At 44.3% G+C, this 18,243-nt stretch overlaps 2 pseudogenes; one reads left to right on the top strand and one right to left on the bottom strand.

Moving 5' to 3' along the window:
• Positions 1-2,471: 2,471 nt before the first annotated feature.
• LOC124013549 lies at positions 2,472-3,333 on the bottom strand (annotated as a pseudogene).
• A 2,771-nt stretch (positions 3,334-6,104) lies between these two features.
• LOC124013548 lies at positions 6,105-18,098 on the top strand (annotated as a pseudogene).
• Positions 18,099-18,243: the final 145 nt, after the last annotated feature.

Here is an 18,243-nt window from a genome sequence, read left to right as displayed (position 1 = left end):
CACTAATTTTTCTTAACTGCATTGTTGGTTAAAAGGGCTTGTAATTAAGCATTTCACTGCAAGGTCTACACCTGTTGTATTTGGCGCATGTGACAAATACAATTTGATTTGACATTACATTACATTATTTGCTAACAAGTTATATTTTTCCAAACACTATTTTCTCAAAAACACCTTCAGCATTGTTTCATGGTAATACCACATTGTTTTGTGCAAGAGGGTTAACAATACAAGAACACTATGGTAACAGAGTTCCTCTTTTCCATCCATCATTCTCAAACCCTGTTCAGTGTATTGTCAGTTTATTACCCTGAAACAATAACAGCATTACTGGAATCAGCAGATATCTGGGCAAATAATGATTTAAATGTGAGTAACTATAACTTGTTACCGTTTCTGTCATGACAAGACATTAGTGTGAGACATTTACATTATATTTCACATTTGTAATCACAGTATATTCTGTCCAAACAACAAAACAACTATGCAAACAGTGTGCAAAAACAGAACATTCAACAGTCAGGTTTGGAGGTGCGAAGGTTGAAAATCAAGGCACTGGAGTGATGAACCACCTTTGCTGTCTCTGCCTGGCCGGCTCCCTCTCTCCACTGGGATTCTCTTCCTCTGACCCTATTGCGGGGACTGAGTCACTGGATTGCTTGAGCTCTCCCATCCTTCCTGTACTCTTTGTGGGCTATACTTGGCCTTGTCTCAGGGTAGTAAGTTAGTTATCCCTATGTTGGTGTGGGGGTTGTGTTTTGGAAAAGTGGGTATGGTTTGCCCTGTCCAGGGGTAAATTTGGAAAGGGCCCAGTGTCTTCAGAAAGTATTCATACCCCTTGACAAATCATATTTATTTGCATATCCGATTTGAATCTGTTATTTTTCCCGCAGTCTGAACAGCCTTCGTAGGTGGTGTGAAGTCAGATATCTGAGCAGCTAACCGATTGCTGCAGCTGTACATAGTCCATCTGTAAATAGCCCAGCCAATATACCTATCTCATCCCCATATTGTTTTTATTTACTTTCTGCTCTTTTGCACACCAGTATTTCTACTTGCACATCATCATCTGCTCATTTATCACTCCAGTGTTAATCTGCTAAATTGTAATTACTTCACTACTATGGCCTATTTATTGCCTTACCTCCTCTCGCCATTTGCACACACTGTATACAGAGTTTCTTTTTTTTCTATTGTATTATTGACTGTAAGCTTGTTAATTCCATGTGTAACTCTGTGTTGTTGTTTGTGTCGCACTGCTTTGCTTTATCTTGGCCAGGTCGCAGTTGTAAATGAGAACTTGTTCTCAACTAGCTTACCTGGTTAAATAAAGGTGAAATATATATATTTTTTAATAAAAGATACAAATCGGATTCCTGGCCATGTGATTTGTGATTTATATGCCCTCAAGTGCTTTTTAGACTGTTATTTGGCATATCTTGTTGCTTGCTAGCTACTCAGTTGACCGTTTGACAAGTTGCATCATCTTATCCTTTGAAGCTTTAAAAGTGTTCTTCCACTCTGATTTTAAACATTTAAAGCAGCTGGGAAACGTCCATGGCAGGCATTGTTGTCACTTTAGCTTGCTATGCAAATTCTGAGTGAAAGGAAGCACTACTACCAATCAGCCTAAACTACTGCTCACACACACACCTGTCATTACTATGACAATTAGCATAGCCTTATCAGCAAATGACTGCTGTCTGAACACACATAGATCTGATTTGGTCACTTGTAACTTGCTGTTTGGACAGTCAGTATTCCAAAACAGATTTGAGCATTTTCGCCTGCATTGTGAACAAGGCTTAAGAGCTTTCCACACCTGGATTGTGCAACATTTGCCATTTATTATTTTAAATATTCTTCAAGCTCTGTCAAACTGGTTGTTGATTATTGCTAGACAACCATTTCCAGGGCTTGCCATAGATTTTCAAGTAGATTTAAGTACAAAAAAGTAGCTCGGTCACTCAGGAACATTCACTGTTTTCTTGGTAATCTATATCCATTGCTAAGCAACTCTAATGGATATAGATTTGGTTTTGTGTTTTAAGTCAGTGTTTCCCGACCCTGGTTCCCGAGTACCCCCAACAGTACACATTTTATTGTAACCCTGGACAAGCACACCTGATTCAACTGTCAACTAATCATCAAGCCCTCAATGAGTTGAATGAGGTGTGTTTGTCCAGTGCTCCAATGAAAATGTGTACTGCTGGGGGTACTTGAGAACCAGGGTTGGGAAACACCTGGTTGTGCTGCTGATCCAGCTTCTGCTGTTTGCCTGCAGCTATGCAACCCTGACCTGTGCACCGGACGGACTACCTTGTCGTGCTGCTCATCCACTTTCTGCTGTTCTGTCTGCGGCTATGGAACCCTGACCCGTTCACGCTTCACAGATTGGTGCTTATGGGTCCTTTTACATGGAAATGTCTCACTACAAATGTGTCACTTAGCCCCAAAACCATTTATTTAGATTATGAAAAGTTTTGTATCCTTTTTCTTCTAATGTAATCACATGAGCGACAGGCGTGTTCAAGTCCAAACCACCATCCCTGGACTTTAAAGTTCTTTCGCCAGGTGAAGTACCTCATGTATTCTTCCTCGTTCTGGTCGAGAAAGAGAAGCTTCTTTGCCAGCTCCTCTGTAGAGGAGAAATCATCCACATGGATGAAAGAGTCCCTTGGGATAAATTGCTCGTAGTTGTCCCTGGATGGACCTAGAACAACGGGCACTGCTCCCAACTTCATAGCGTTGAACAGCTTCTCTGTAGCATAGTCTTTGTAGATGGAGTTTTCAAATGCCAGGTAGAATTTACAGCTGGACAGCGTCTTTGAGTAGTCTTCGTTTTCTAGGTATCTACTAAAATGTCTCCCATAGGTCTCTACTTTGACATGCCTACTGAGCTCGTTGAACACCTGTACCCTCTTGTAGTTTGGGTTCCAGTTGCTCACTACCCAGCAGACTAATTTGTCCTTCTTGGGCATCTCAAAGATGTTATCCTCACTGGTTACCTCGACAAGCGACCCATATGGAACCTTGATATCAGAATCCAGTCGATAACTGGCAGTCAAATTTAACAAGTGGTCAACACCAGGGATCCTGTTTGTGTTAGCCGGTGATTCTGCATTCCACCACACCCATTTCTGGAACCATGGACGTTGCTCTCGGGGCATGTTCTTCAGGTCTCCATGGATGTCTCTATGGTGGAATATGACACCGTGCACCTTGCTGTAAAGGTTTTTTATCCACTGTTAGGTGACAGACTCTTGTGCCTACTTTAACATCAAAGGCTATGTCAAAGGTGTGATCAAGTGGCCAGATCAAAATGATAGTCATCCTGAATGGTTGTCTGGGCATGGTGTGTTTGATTCACCATCTGGTTCCTTGCCCTACGTACTTGAGGGCAAGGAGGACAGCAAGCCTTTCCCAAGTGGGATGCCTGGTTGATAGGGCATGAGAGGAACTTGATCTGGGGTTTGTAGTACATGAAGGATAAGCCCAGTAAGAATGTCATCAGAACAGGCCGTAGACCACTCTGGGAAGCCAGAGTGGACATATCTTGACCCTTTGAAAGAGAAAAGAGTCCAATCAAATCCACTCTAGAATGTCAACAATAGCCATCTTATAAAATGACAATACACCATGGAATCCAGGGAAGAAAATACACAAAGAATGCAAAACGCATCACTAGTGAAACATACCAACATTCAGTGCTGTTGATTAATTCAGCATTCATGTTGACCATGTGTCAAACTCATTCCACAGAAGATCGAGTGTCTGTAGGTTTTTGCTCCTCCCATGTACTTCATTGATTTATTAAGGTCACTATTTAGTAAGGAATTCCCCTCACCTGGTTGTCTAGGTCTTAATTGAAAGGATAAACCAAAAACCCACAGACACTCGACCCTCCGTGGAAAGAGTTTGACACCCCTGATGTGGACTATCTGGTTGTCATATACGATGACGTACATTACAACCCTCAAACTGTGGACCTCGAAACCAGTTCCACTGCATCCTTTCATTATTCCCTTCTAGTCAGGGACTGATTTAGACCTGGGACACCAAGTGGGTGCAATTACTTATCAAGTAGAACAGAAAACCAGCAGGCTCTGGACTTCGCAGGGTAAGCGTTGAATACCCCTGCACAAACCATGTGCACAATACGTAGAGCTACGTAAACAGTACTTTGTACATTTCTAGATTGGCCTGAGGGCATTGTTGGGAGTAACTGTGTGTGATAAGTCTGGATTCTTCCAGTTTCTGGTTACATTTTTTGTAAATACTTATAACATTGTCCTCTGTGTATATATTTTCAAATACAAGAAAGGCAATACTTTTCATTTCCCCCATCTTTTGAATAAAGTCCACTTATGTTATCCTGTGAATATGGCAAGTATAGGTTCAGCAATATCTCATACAAGGAACAACAAGGTCTTAGACAATACCAAACCATGTTATCACATCAAAATCATATCAAGCATTACTCCTACGGGGACTAAAGAGAATCCACTGGGACAGCTCACAACAACTGCCTGAACAAACAGGACACAAAAAACAAACTGTAATATGGGGCAAGTGTCAACCCCGACCTGCTGCTGCTGCTGTTTCTTCAAGGTTTGTTGGCAGACTACACTGAAAAGGTGCATTGTCTCCACCTACTGTACAGGGTGGTGAGAGAAAAAAATCTAACCTGAGGTGAGGATTTTACCTTTATTTAACCAGGTAGGGCAGTTGAGAAAAAGTTCTCATTTACAACTGTGACCTGGCCAAGATAAAGCAAAGCAGTGTGACAAAAACAACAACAGAGTTACACATAAACGTACAGTCAATAACACAAAAGAAAATAAAAATTGAAAAATCTATGTACAGTTTGTGCAAATCCAGAAGAGTAGGAAGGTAGGCAATAAATCGGGCATAGAGGTGATAGAGGAAATTATGGTTGAAATGACTAATTATGTATACATTCCAATCAGAACTGACTAGTCCAAATGCTATAATGTACTGTACATGTGAATTTTCTCTTTTGCTCCCTTTCCCAATTGTATATAATGTAGTCATGAGTTTAGTAACAATGAAGGTCTGTTTCTTAGTTCATTCAGTTGTACAAATCTCCAGGTGGTGGGAACGGGCCATCTCCAGATTGTCTAGAATGTTGATTTATACTAACTGGCCTTGACTTCGTGCTGATAACGCGAAGGCTCAAGAGCTAGAGGGCCCTCTGCTTGTAAATAGAACGTTTGGAAAACGCTGACGTCATTTTCAGTTTATAACCTGTGGAAATGTGTATATGCGTTTAGTACTCTCTGGAATTAAACGCTCTTACCTGACTTTTAAGACTGGTCTCAATCTACTTCATGCATAATTAATGAACTTACACCTCATTAATGAATTAGAAACGAGTGCGAATTTGGTTTTGGCAACAAAATACATAGGAATCTAAAATTCCTCTATCAAGAGGTGAAAATAATTACAATGTAGCATTAATACTGGTGTGATAGATGTGCAGATGATGATGTGCAAGTAGAGATACTGGGGTGCAAAGGAGCAAGAGGTTAAGAAATAATATGGGGATGAGGTAGTCAGGTGTGCTATTTACAGATTGGCTTTGTACAGGTACAGTGATCGGTAAGCTGCTCAGACAGCTGATGCTCAAAGTTAGAGAGGGAGATATAAGACTCCAGCTTCAGAGATTTTTACAATTCGTTCCAGTCATTGGCAGCAGAGAGGCAGAGAGGAGGCAGAAAAGGATGTTTGAGGAGAGCAACATAACTTCCAACGCTAGCAGCAGTTCAAAGGTAGAGCGTGCCGAGGAAGGGCAAGATCATTTGAGGGGAGCATGGAGGTGAGGAGGTGCATATAGTGATTCTGAAGTTTAGGGAGGAAGGGGAAGTTGGGGCAATGAGTTGACGGCTGTGATAAAAGAGTTGATTGGGGAAGTTGTCCATGCTAAAGTGTTAGGAGACGGGAGCTTGTTGGTGTTCTGTAAGGACATGGCACAGAGGGGAAAGTATAAGGTGGTGTCAAGCAGCTGGACTCATCAAGCAGGGAAACAGTGGATTAAATGGGTGATACCAGGAGTGGGGGGTGATGGCCGAGGGGCATTTATCATGGCAGAGGTGAAAAGGGCAGTAGATAAGGCTGGGTTAACTTCACCTGGGAAAGATGAGGTGTGCTTCGAAGCAGAGGTCAGGAAGGCTCAGGTGAACAAGGAGGCAGTTGTAGCTGTCTTTGTTTGATGTGGAGAAAGCGTATGATATGATTTGGAAGGAGGGGTTGCTAATCAAGCTTGGTATTATGGGGGTAGGAGGAAGAATGTACAACTGGATAGAAGATTTCCTGTTCCTGGTGAGGGTGGGTTAGTCGATCCGGCAGCTACCTGGTGGATAACGGTACACCACAGGGGAGCGTGATTAGTCCTCTGTTGTTCTCAATCATGAGCAATTATGTTTACTCTCAGGTAAGGATAGATATTGGGAGGTCGTTATTTGCAGAGGATCGGGCCTTATGGAAGAAATGTGCCATACAGTCAGGAAGGTACAGGAAGCAATTGATGAGGTAGAGCGATGGCATTAATGTGGGGATTCAGGTTCTCTGTAGAGAACTCTGTGTTCTTTACCAGGAGCAAGGTGGGAGATGAGGTATGCTTGAGGTTATATGGGAGAAACTTGGAGAGAGTGGGGGCCTTCAGGATCCTTCGGGGATACTTTGACTGACCTGGGCAGAACACGTTGAGAGAGTGGTGGGAAAGTGTAAGAAGGTGCTAAATGTGATGCGCTGTCTGACGGGAAGGAATGGGGGCTGGGCATTCCTCATTGAAGACCATGTATGTTGCATTGATCCGGTCTCACGGGGAAGGAGTGGGGGGATGGGCGTTCCTCATTGAAGACCATGCATGTTGCATTGATCCGGTCTCACGGGGAAGGAGTGGGGGGGGGATGGGCGTTCCTCATTGAAGACCATGCATGTTGCATTGATCCGGTCTCACGGGAAGGAGTGGGGGGATGGGCGTTCCTCATTGAAGACCATGCATGTTGCATTGATCCGGTCTCACGGGGAAGGAGTGGGGGGATGGGCGTTCCTCATTGAAGACCATGCATGTTGCATTGATCCGGTCTCACGGGGAAGGAGTGGGGGGATGGGCGTTCTCATTGAAGACCATGCATGTTGCATTGATCCGGTCTCACGGGGAAGGAGTGGGGGGATGGGCGTTCTCATTGAAGACCATGCATGTTGCATTGATCCGGTCTCACGGGGAAGGAGTGGGGGGATGGGCGTTCCTCATTGAAGACCATGCATGTTGCATTGATCCGGTCTCACGGGGAAGGAGTGGGGGGATGGGCGTTCCTCATTGAAGACCATGCATGTTGCATTGATCCGGTCTCACGGGAAGGAGTGGGGGGATGGGCGTTCTCATTGAAGACCATGTATGTTGCATTGATCCGGTCTCACGGGGAAGGAGTGGGGGATGGGCGTGCCTCATTGAAGACCATGTATGTTGCATTGATCCGGTCTCACGGGAAGGAGTGGGGGGGATGGGCGTTCCTCATTGAAGACCATGCATGTTGCATTGATCCGGTCTCACGGGGAAGGAGTGGGGGGATGGGCGTTCCTCATTGAAGACCATGCATGTTGCATTGATCCGGTCTCACGGGGAAGTAGTGGGGGGGATGGGCGTTCCTCATTGAAGACCATGTATGTTGCATTGATCCGGTCTCACGGGGAAGGAGTGGGGGGGATGGGCGTTCCTCATTGAAGACCATGTATGTTGCATTGATCTGGTCTCACGGGGAAGGAGTGGGGGGATGGGCGTTCCTCACTGAGGACCATGCATGTTGCATTGATCCGATCTGTAATAGACTATGGCAGTGTAGTGTATGGTTCAGCAGGCCGGACCTCATTGCAAAGGCTATATCGTACAGGGGCAAGGACTCAGAATATGTAGTGGGGTGTTTCGGACCACCTGTGAACTACAGGTGGAGCTGGGGGGATATGCCATTGCAGATTAGGAGACAGCAGCTGGCAATTAATTATTGGATCAACCTACAGGGACATGGGGTGTCTCATCCTGCGAAAGGGATTTTACAGGCATGCTGGGAACATGAGCGAAGACAGAACACGATCTGGGTGGGTGGGCAATACCCAGGTGAAGGAGATGGGACTGTATGGAAGGGAGTTTAGTCCAACGGTAGCTATTCCTGTGAATCCACCATGGCTACTCCCACCCCCAGTAGTTGATCTAGAAGTGTTGGAGAGACTACAGAAAGACATGATTTTTTAAGAGACGCCTGGATACTGTGTATCAGGATTTTGTAGCCACTTACACAGATGGTTCAAAAGATCCAAGGACAAGACGTACTGGGTCAGCATTTGTAGTGCAGGAAAATTAGTATACAGATAATATTTACTTGGGTCCCAGCCCATGTGGGCGTGGAGGGCAACGAGACAGTTGGCTAAACAAGCACTTAGTAGTGGGGATGTTGAGGTTGTAGTTCAAATGAGCAAGGCAGAGGCAAAAAGCCTGATATGGACCGTGATGGTGCAGAGATGGCAGGAGCAGTGGAATAGAGATACTAAGGGCAGGCAATTATTTAAAGTTCAAAGGAGTTGGGGAGGCCGGCAGGAAAGGATCAAAGAGAGGAGGCTATTTTTACAAGATTAAGGGTGGGACACAGACAGTAGATTAAGGGCGGGACACAGACAGTAGATTAAGGGCGGGACACAGCCAGTAGATTAAGGGCGGGACACAGCCAGTAGATTAAGGGCGGGACACAGCCAGTAGATTAAGGGCGGGACACAGACAGTAGATTAAGGGCGGGACACAGCCAGTAGATTAAGGGCGGGACACAGCCAGTAGATTAAGGGCGGGACACAGCCAGTAGATTAAGGGCGGGACACAGCCAGTAGATTAAGGGCGGGACACAGCCAGTAGATTAAGGGCGGGACACAGCCAGTAGATTAAGGGCGGGACACAGCCAGTAGATTAAGGGCGGGACACAGCCAGTAGATTAAGGGCGGGACACAGCCAGTAGATTAAGGGCGGGACACAGCCAGTAGATTAAGGGCGGGACACAGCCAGTAGATTAAGGGCGGGACACAGCCAGTAGATTAAGGGTGGGACACAGCCAGTAGATTAAGGGCGGGACACAGCCAGTAGATTAAGGGCGGGACACAGCCAGTAGATTAAGGGCGGGACACAGCCAGTAGATTAAGGGTGGGACACAGCCAGTAGATTAAGGGTGGGACACAGCCAGTTGAAAAATACCTTAAATGTGATAGGAAAGCATCCATCAGGAAAGTGTGATTATTGCCAGGAATTATTATTATGTGATTATTGCCAGCATGTATTGCTACACAGTTGGCAATATCAAAGGGAAAGAGAGGCTGAGCTCTAGTATGAGGGAGACGGGGATACAGGAAATTAGTTTAAAGAGTATATCGAGTAGAACGTCATTATATATAACTCAAATATTTTATATTTTTTTAAGAGCAACATGACTGGCAGGTAGGATTTAGTTTCTCCCGGTCTCTGGCCCACACGCCAGTACTGTAGGTGTCGGTAATGCACCATAATGTTGGATGCCAACCGCCAATAAACCACACTGAAGAAGTAAAATGGTGGATAACTATGCATGGCAATGAACTAGTGCACTTTTTCCAAATCACACTGTGTAGCATTTAGGTTATAATATAAAAATATAATAGACCAGGCTAAGGCTGCACCATTACATGCCCAAGTTATCAAACTTACCTTGGTATCCACAATGCCAGGAGAAGATAAAGTATTGTATCACACTGTCCCCGTATACCATCCAGGTGTAGAGATCAGTGAGTGACTGAGTGAAATGACTTATCCCTAATACGTACCTTTCAGAGAGGGGACCGGGTCAGGTGAAAAGACATGGCTGCATTTGATGTTGTCTCATCACCTGGGGTGTGTTCAGTTCGCCTCAACGGTTGCTACGTTGCGTGATGGTTTGTACTGTATGACACGTTTTCCCTAAATGATGCGCACCGTTCTTTAACAACCTTCGATGTACGTTTGGTACCATTTGGTGGTTGTGGCGAGATGTGGCCTGATCAATACGGGTGTGAAATGGAAGTGAATCAGGGAGAATTATCGGAGGTGGCATGTGCAGTGAAGTTCTCGGAGCTTGCACCGATGGTCAGGATAAAGATTAGTCTGACGGTAGGCGTGACATTTCTTTTGACAAAGTGGACCCCGGTCTTTTTGCTGATCCATATGTGGTTTCAGGGCAGGTGAAAACAAAGTTGAGTGCAGTGGAATCGGTGAAGGCAACCCGAAGTGGTCTTGTGATAATTGTTTATGTTTCTGCCAGTCAGAGGGAGCGGGGGCTTCACGCTAATTGGGACGAGAGCTGTGACTTGTTTTGCTCTCAAGAAAAGGGCACCCTTGAAAGGAGTGATTACTGGGTAGCAGTAAATGTGAAAGTGGACCAGCTGAAGGGAAAGATTCCCGGTGTTTGTTATGCTTGTCGTTTGGTGTAACGCAAATATGGTGGTGTGACGCAAACATGGTGGTGTGACGCAAACATGGTGGTGTGAATGGTAAAACAGAAGAGTCATTGTCTGTTCTTTTGAGTTTTGATGTTCAGTATTTGCCTGACAAACTGATGTTAGGAAAGGTCAGTTATCCAGTACAAGCATTGGTGCCGAATCCATTACATTGTTACAGATGTCAAGCTTGGCCATGTGGCAGCAGTGTGTAGGTGTGAGGTTCCTAGGTGTGAGAAGTATGCAGGAGTTCATGAAACAAAGGAATGTATGGGTGCCTATGGGGCTGGGGATCAGAAGTGTCTGATGAGAGACGGGTTGAGGTTAGAATAGTGTTGAGGAAGATGGGTCAAGGGGAAGGGATCCTGAGAGGATTTGTGTGAGTCGTAGATCTGTGCCATCACAGAGGGATAGGTCATTGAGTGATATACTGTATGCTTCAGTAAGACTGGCTTTTTAGCGCTCATCAATGGACCGATGGACTGCAGAGATGGAGCTTAAGTCACAGAAAAAAAGAGATTGTGGTGGCAGCTGCAGAGGAGTATTTAGGTGTACGAGATTTGATCAGTTACAGGGTGTTTTGAGTGGTGGTGTCCCATCCTCCCAGGCCATTGGCCTGAGGTAGGACCAGATAGGTTTGAATAGGGTGGTGGGTTTTTAATGTGTAGGGTTAGATGGCAGGGTTTGTTTAAAAAAAAAATATTTTTCCCCTTTTTCCACTCAAAGTATAAGGGATTTATACCCTTGCGTTAGATGAATTTGGTAACTATGTGTTCATTAACCAATTCAATTAAAACACTATGTCCGTTTCTAAGAATTTGTAAGGTTCTTATTTGCATAAAATGGACAGAGACCAGCCACTAAATTAGCCAAAAGTGTTTATTCTTGAGAGCTCTGCCCATCATTTCATGTACATTGGTTTATATACCTCTCATTTGGTCATAAATGTCCCTCCTCCTCCCTGACAATGACAAAGCTGCTTTTCAATTCCATTCCAACACATACATATTGCTTATCATATGCTACCACATGTTACACAATCTACTGCAAGCCCAATGGTTTCTCCCCTCCCTGGTTGGGGACCAGACATCTTTCCTGTTGTTAGTTTCACTGTGGTCACAAGTTGTCTGTTAACACTTCCTCTTTGCCTATGTACAAACATTCTTCATCAGACAGGGTAGAATTATATTAGTTATAATTCTACGTTAAATGTATACATCATTTAGTCATTATTCAAAAAAATCCCATAACACCTTGTCTAGTTGGTGGAGGAAATGCAACATTTATTGGATGCCAACCGCCGTTAAACCTCATCGAAGAAGAAGCTACGTCACATCCTTTTTCACGATGGCGGCTGATTTAACTCCGAGGTTTAGACGATTGAACAGTCAAACACGGAGCCTTCGTGAAAATGTTCAACCAGGTGAGAAATTAACATGAAAATAACCCTAACAAGCTTTCAACTTTTTGTTTTCATATCCAAAAACACAGCCAGCGTGCAAAGCTGTGTTCACTCATCTGGCTAGCCTAACGTTAGCTAGTTAACCTTGTTGGTTAAACTGTTAGCTAAGCCATTATAAACACATTACATTCTAACTTAGCTAGCTACATGTCATGTTTTATGGCTTATGGCCATAACCCTTATATTTTACACAACTGAGTATACTGAAGTTAAACGATCATACTAGAGGCTTGTCATTAATATTGGAGTGAAGGGTAACGTTAGCTAACTAACTAGATTAAGGAAGGTGACGTCATCACACACTGCGTGGCGACATCCCACAAAAATCAACAACCCCCCCCCTCAAAAATCTGAACTGACAGGATCCAATAGCTGTCTTGGCAGATTTGAACTGTATCGTGTTGTTTTATTTATTTATTTTGCATGCAGTCGCCATACTGTTGATGAAATATGTCTGAGTCTACTACCTGAATATGTCATCACATAGGATTCTCTGGGCCCTTCCACGCTACACAGCTGTGGCACAACATCCTCCAGGCACTGCAGATACAGGTGGAGGTGCGACGTGGCGGCGCCACCTGTGTGTGCACCCTGACTGCTTCACGGGCTCGGATGCTCTGGACGCTGTGCTCAGCTACCTGATGCAGAACGTCTTCTTCTGTGCCAGCGAGGTGTCACGCCTCAAGGCCGCCAGGCTCTGCCAGGCGCTCATGGAGGCCAAGGTGTTTGAGGCGGTGGGGACCAAGCTGTTCCTCCAGGACAAGGAGGCCACTTTCGAGGACACGGGCTGCAGCCTCTACCGTTTCCAGGAATGCGGCTCGCTGCCCGGCTCAGCCATTAAGGCTGGGAAGGATGGGGACACAAGAGAATATGGCCCCTGAGGACATAGTGGGGAAGATGAAGAAAGGCTCTAGGTTTGTCTGAGTCACGAACATGCACACCCATTCTCATTCTTTCTTTTTCTTTCTCACACACGGTTTTACTATACTACATCATCACTGCTCTCTCTCTGCAGACTGAGTGAGCTGAGGACCATCTCCAACTTCCTGGCGCTGGGCCCCTCAGACCGGAGGGTGGAGGGGCTGCTGAAGACCATCAACCTGCAGCCCTCCCTCTCTAAGGCCATTACCAAAGCCCCCACCACCATCTTCCTTTCAAAGACAGGTGAGATGACAAAGCCTGGCTGTCTCCACCTGGCCATGTTGGAAATGACTATATTAGAAAAGATAATGTACTTTTCTTTATTCCTCTTTTCCATTCTTTGTATCCCTCCATCCCTCTCCCCCCCCCCCCCCCCCTTTGTCATGTCCTCCCTTTTTCTCCCCTCTCTCCCTTCTCCCCTGTCCTCAGTGGTGGAGGAGGTGTGGAAGCAGCAGACGTTGCTGCAGACGGTGGAGCTACCCGTGCTGGACTGTATCCTGGTGACTCCGACCCGGGGGGCCCAGCCCCACCCCCAGGCTGCCGCCCTGCAGCTGCTGCAGAGCCACCACCAGGACCTGGTCATCTCCAACACCTGCCTGGACCGTGAGCTGCCCCAGACCCTCAACCTTTTCCGAGTTAGTACCTAACCAGCCGCCATATTATTTAATGGAAAAGATACTAGGAATTGTAAGCATTATTTTGTTGGTCAAAACCAGGGATTGGAACCGGTTTATGGAACAGAACACTGAAAAAGTAATTTGAGGAACGGAAACTGAACTGGGAATGAAAGTGATCTCTTCCGGGAAACAGAAACATTATTTTCAAATCTTTAGAATGGGTTGATAATGTTATTTTTGTTCCAAAAATATTCTTAATATCTAGTATATAATTTGGTATAAAGTTATAATGCTAGTAATGGCCTAAACACATTCCAGTTCATGTCATGATGTTCAGTGCTTCAAGCCAAGCTTGTCTCTCTTTCTCCCCCTACCGGTAATAGTGCAGGTGTGAGACGCGACTGAAATATCTGACCAATCAACATGTAAAGAACTAGCTTACGCTTCCATAGAAAGCTTCTCTATCAATGCTAATGTGTTGAGTAAATGAATTAGCTATTTTGTTAAAACTGTTGATTTCACTGAATGAAAAGGAACTATATGAACCGGTTCAGAACTTTTTCTGGTCGGAAACCTGGAACGGAACACATTTTTTAAATGTTGGTTCCAACCCCTGGTCAAAACATTAACAACCTCCCATTAAATTATATTTAAGCTCTTTTGACATTAAAAGAAGGACCTGAAGTTGGCTTCCTCTCCCTGTGACACTGTAGGCTGGACGCATGGCTGGTGGCAGCCGCCGACTGCCTGGAGTTCTTCCCTGACCAGCTGATCGTGTTGGCGGGGGAACACCTCCTCCAGCAGGGCAGTACCACAGAAGAGACCAAGGGGTCAGAGAGGTGGGCCGGCCAGACGAAACTGCTGTTTGACACCATGGCCAAACACTATGGAGGCCAGGAGAGGTCCCCGCTGCTCACCGGACGCTACCTGGACATCCACACGGCCATACTGGACCTGCTGGGTGAGACTGGCTGGTTGAGGAATTATGGTGGGGTGTTGTGTGATATAGTGTTTTCATCATGTTAGACCCCTGTGTCTGTACATGTCTCTTTGACATACACTCCCACCCACTCTCTCCCTATTATTCCTCTTCCTGTGTGTGTGTTCTCAGACTGGGAAGGTTTAGGGCCGCATTGTTGAACGGAAATAGTAGCTACAGAGGGAGGCTTTAAAGTCAGGATTTGGACACCTTGCCTTTTTAAAGTCAGGCATCAGAAGACTTAATACTGCACCCTATTCTCAAGAGTGTAATCTGTACTCCAAAGGCAGGGAGGAGGTACTCCAAAGGCAGGGAGGAGGTACTCCAAAGGCAGGGAGGAGGTACTCCAAAGGCAGGGAGGAGGTACTCCAAAGGCAGGGAGGAGGTACTCCAAAGGCAGGGAGGAGGTACTCCAAAGGCAGGGAGGAGGTACTCCAAAGGCAGGGAGGAGGTACTCCAAAGGCAGGGAGGAGGTACTCCAAAGGCAGGGAGGAGGTACTCCAAAGGCAGGGAGGAGGTACTCCAAAGGCAGGGAGGAGGTACTCCAAAGGCAGGGAGGAGGTACTCCAAAGGCAGGGAGGAGGTACTCCAAAGGCAGGGAGGAGGTACTCCAAAGGCAGGGAGGAGGTACTCCAAAGGCAGGGAGGAGGTACTCCAAAGGCAGGGAGGAGGTACTCCAAAGGCAGGGAGGAGGTACTCCAACAGTAGTTTCATTTTTTTTGGTGTATTTCTGACATTGCCTGATACATTAAGTGCAGCATGTATATCATTTGTTTACGTGAATAAAATAACCTTTTATCAACCCTTCTCTATCCATAATGGTAATAGACTCCCACATCGCTGATTGATGCTGTGAGGAGAACACTGCAAATCCTGCAGCAAGAAGAGATCCGAACAACATTGCGAGTGAGTTCAATCCAACTTGAGTACATTCAGGCCCACTTTGATACATAATTGTAGGACTTGGTGATCTATAATATATGCCCTTTTGTGCTTATGCTATTATCATAACAGTACAACATAAAATAGTGAGTCGTCCCTAGTCTTCAGTAATGAAATAAACCACCACCAGTGTCGTGTTCACTAGGCACGAAATGAAATAAAACCAACTGAAACTACCAATGAGAAGCTAATTTTCGTTTTCCGTGATGTGTTCCCTAATAAATACACCTCTGTATTGACGCCCTTCTCCTCATTCTGTTGCAGTGTTTACGTTCTGCCAGCAGGTGTCGGTGCAGCAGTACTTTTATTCACTAGGCAAGTCAGTTAAGAACAAATTCTTATTTTCAATGACGGTGTTAACTGCCTGTTCAGGGGCAGAACGACAGATTTGTACCTTGCCAGCTCGGGGATTTGAACTTGCAACCTTCCGGTTACTAGACCAACGCTCTAACCACTAGGCTACCCTGCCGCCCCAGGATCAGTGCGAGGCGGCCACCCTGGAGAGCCTGAAGCAGCTGATCAGGGACATCAGCCTGAGCAAGGCCCTGTCTGTCAAGGAGAGGAGGAGGCTGGTCAAGGAGTTCCAGAAGCACCATCCCATAGTCTTCTCCTCCACTTTCTAGGGGGGGAAAGGGAATGTAATGAGTGGTGGGAGACCCAATCCAAAATCAAACCTTACCCCCGCCATGCCTTTAGTTTTGGAAGGTTTGGATTAGTTATAAACAATTCCAGGTATAAGTGTTCCACTTACCAATCAGAGGGTAAGGTCATTCCAGGGCTATGTTCAGTTGCTAAATGTTCTTGAACATTACAGATTGAAATGAGCCGATGTGATTCCTTATTCTACATGTCAGAGGCATGTTTGATCTACATAGCGTATTTATATCTGAACGTTCAATCCTGCTGAACGCGCCCCTGGTCTACACAAGGGCATACTACATAGAGGGGTTAATTTTGGAATTGGGCAGTAGGGATCCTTGTCGCCTTAACAAGCGCGTTTGTTCTTTGTTATGCCAACATTTTCCACAGTGCTGGCAATAGTTTTGTCCCAAGACAGGATACAGTAAGTTTTTGCCAGGTGATTATCAGGACTGTTCGTTACATGGGATGAAATGACTCTTCTGATTTGATTTAGGCCTAGTTAGTGTTGTCTTTTAGTGATGTTACTCTTACAAGGCTTTGCTTTTCAAGCCTTCTTATGACTTCGGCTTCAGGAATGCATTTGCACTAGTTTGTAGGCCATAGTATGTTAGTGGTATGATAGTAGCAATTTTTTTGTTCTAACAAGGAGAGATGCACTAACCCAGGTGCCTCAAGGGTTTATTTCTGGTGAATGAGAGCATTTTCTGCTTTCCTTAGCTGATGCCTGTCAGGAAAACCTTTTGATTTTGTTAAAATCTACACAGGAGAGAATGTATAATGTTGGTGAAACATTTATCTAAAACTAACAGGCATAGGATCTAACTGAATTTATTCAGGGCTGGTTTTGGTATCAAGTGGCTAGTTTTCTACGGTAGATTTTTATTTAGGGACTGTAAATAGTTTAGGCTGGATATTAAGCTTGAAGAGGAATCTCTTTTGATGAGTAAGCATTACACTTTATTTCTATACCTTAAATGAAATGTAACACAATTATTGTGTTGACAGTCTTAACAAATGATGTATTGTTTTGGATTTCGTTGACTGCATCTTATAACTGGTAAAGGGAATAATGCTGTTAAATGTAGCATCTTATAACTGGTAAAGGGAATAATGCTGTTAAATGTAGCATCTTATAACTGGTAAAGGGAATAATGCTGTTAAATGTAGCATCTTATAACTGGTAAAGGGAATAATGCTGTTAAATGTAGCATCTTATAACTGGTAAAGGGAATAATGCTGTTAAATGTAGCATCTTATAACTGGTAAAGGGAATAATGCTGGTAAATGTAGCACTACTTTTATATCTGTATATTTTCTGTTGGGGACAAACTGAATTATTTGAAATAGTATTAATTTAGTTATTTGTGGAACTGTTTCCCACTGCTGTCAAGAACATGTTTCATATCTGTTATTCACATCGTTGACACTAACTATTCTATTGGATTATAATAGGCTTTGATTGCATGGGTTTTGTAAGTTTAATCACAAGGTGGAATGTTTAAAATGCAGCCAAAAGTGTTTTATTTTGTAGTTTGTTGTTGGTCTTACAAATGAATGCTTTGTCTCAATTAAGTGACAATGTTTTAGCTTAACTTGAAGGTTGCGTGAATTAACTTATTGAAATGAGTGTAAATCATACAATCCAGGGGTGTATTGATTAGTTGCACACCCTAGGAAAAAGTTGTGCAACGAAAATGAGTTTCTGTTGGACAAATTCAAATGGGTCCCTGTTTGTTTCTGTTTTCCTCTGTATGGTTCCTAGTGAATACACCTGGGTTAGTTTTTATGAGTTACATTGTTAATTAAGTTGTTGCATCATTGGTACTGTTTTAAATTCTAGAGCATTTTCTGTACTGCATGTTGCTGCCTAGTTTTGAGCTTTACATATCTTAGTCAACAGAATAGTACACATGATCTGTAACGTTGCCCATTTCAGGTTTTATATTTAATGCTTGAATTGTTTTGAAATGCACTTTGTTGAAAAACTGTATTAAATACAGTACAATAAGACTTTCATTAAACATAATTGGAAGTTCCAGTTCTCATTTGAGCAACCATTGGATATATAGATATGTATGAAATATTCAAACACTATATGGAAGGGTTAAATCATGAAAAAAGTGCTCCTAAATTAACAGAAAGGGCACTTATCTGAGTAGCCGGAAGTGACG

This window comes from Oncorhynchus gorbuscha, linkage group LG25, assembly GCF_021184085.1.
Source record: "Oncorhynchus gorbuscha isolate QuinsamMale2020 ecotype Even-year linkage group LG25, OgorEven_v1.0, whole genome shotgun sequence".
NCBI lineage: Eukaryota > Metazoa > Chordata > Actinopteri > Salmoniformes > Salmonidae > Oncorhynchus > Oncorhynchus gorbuscha.
This window is presented reverse-complemented; position numbering and strand designations above follow the sequence as displayed.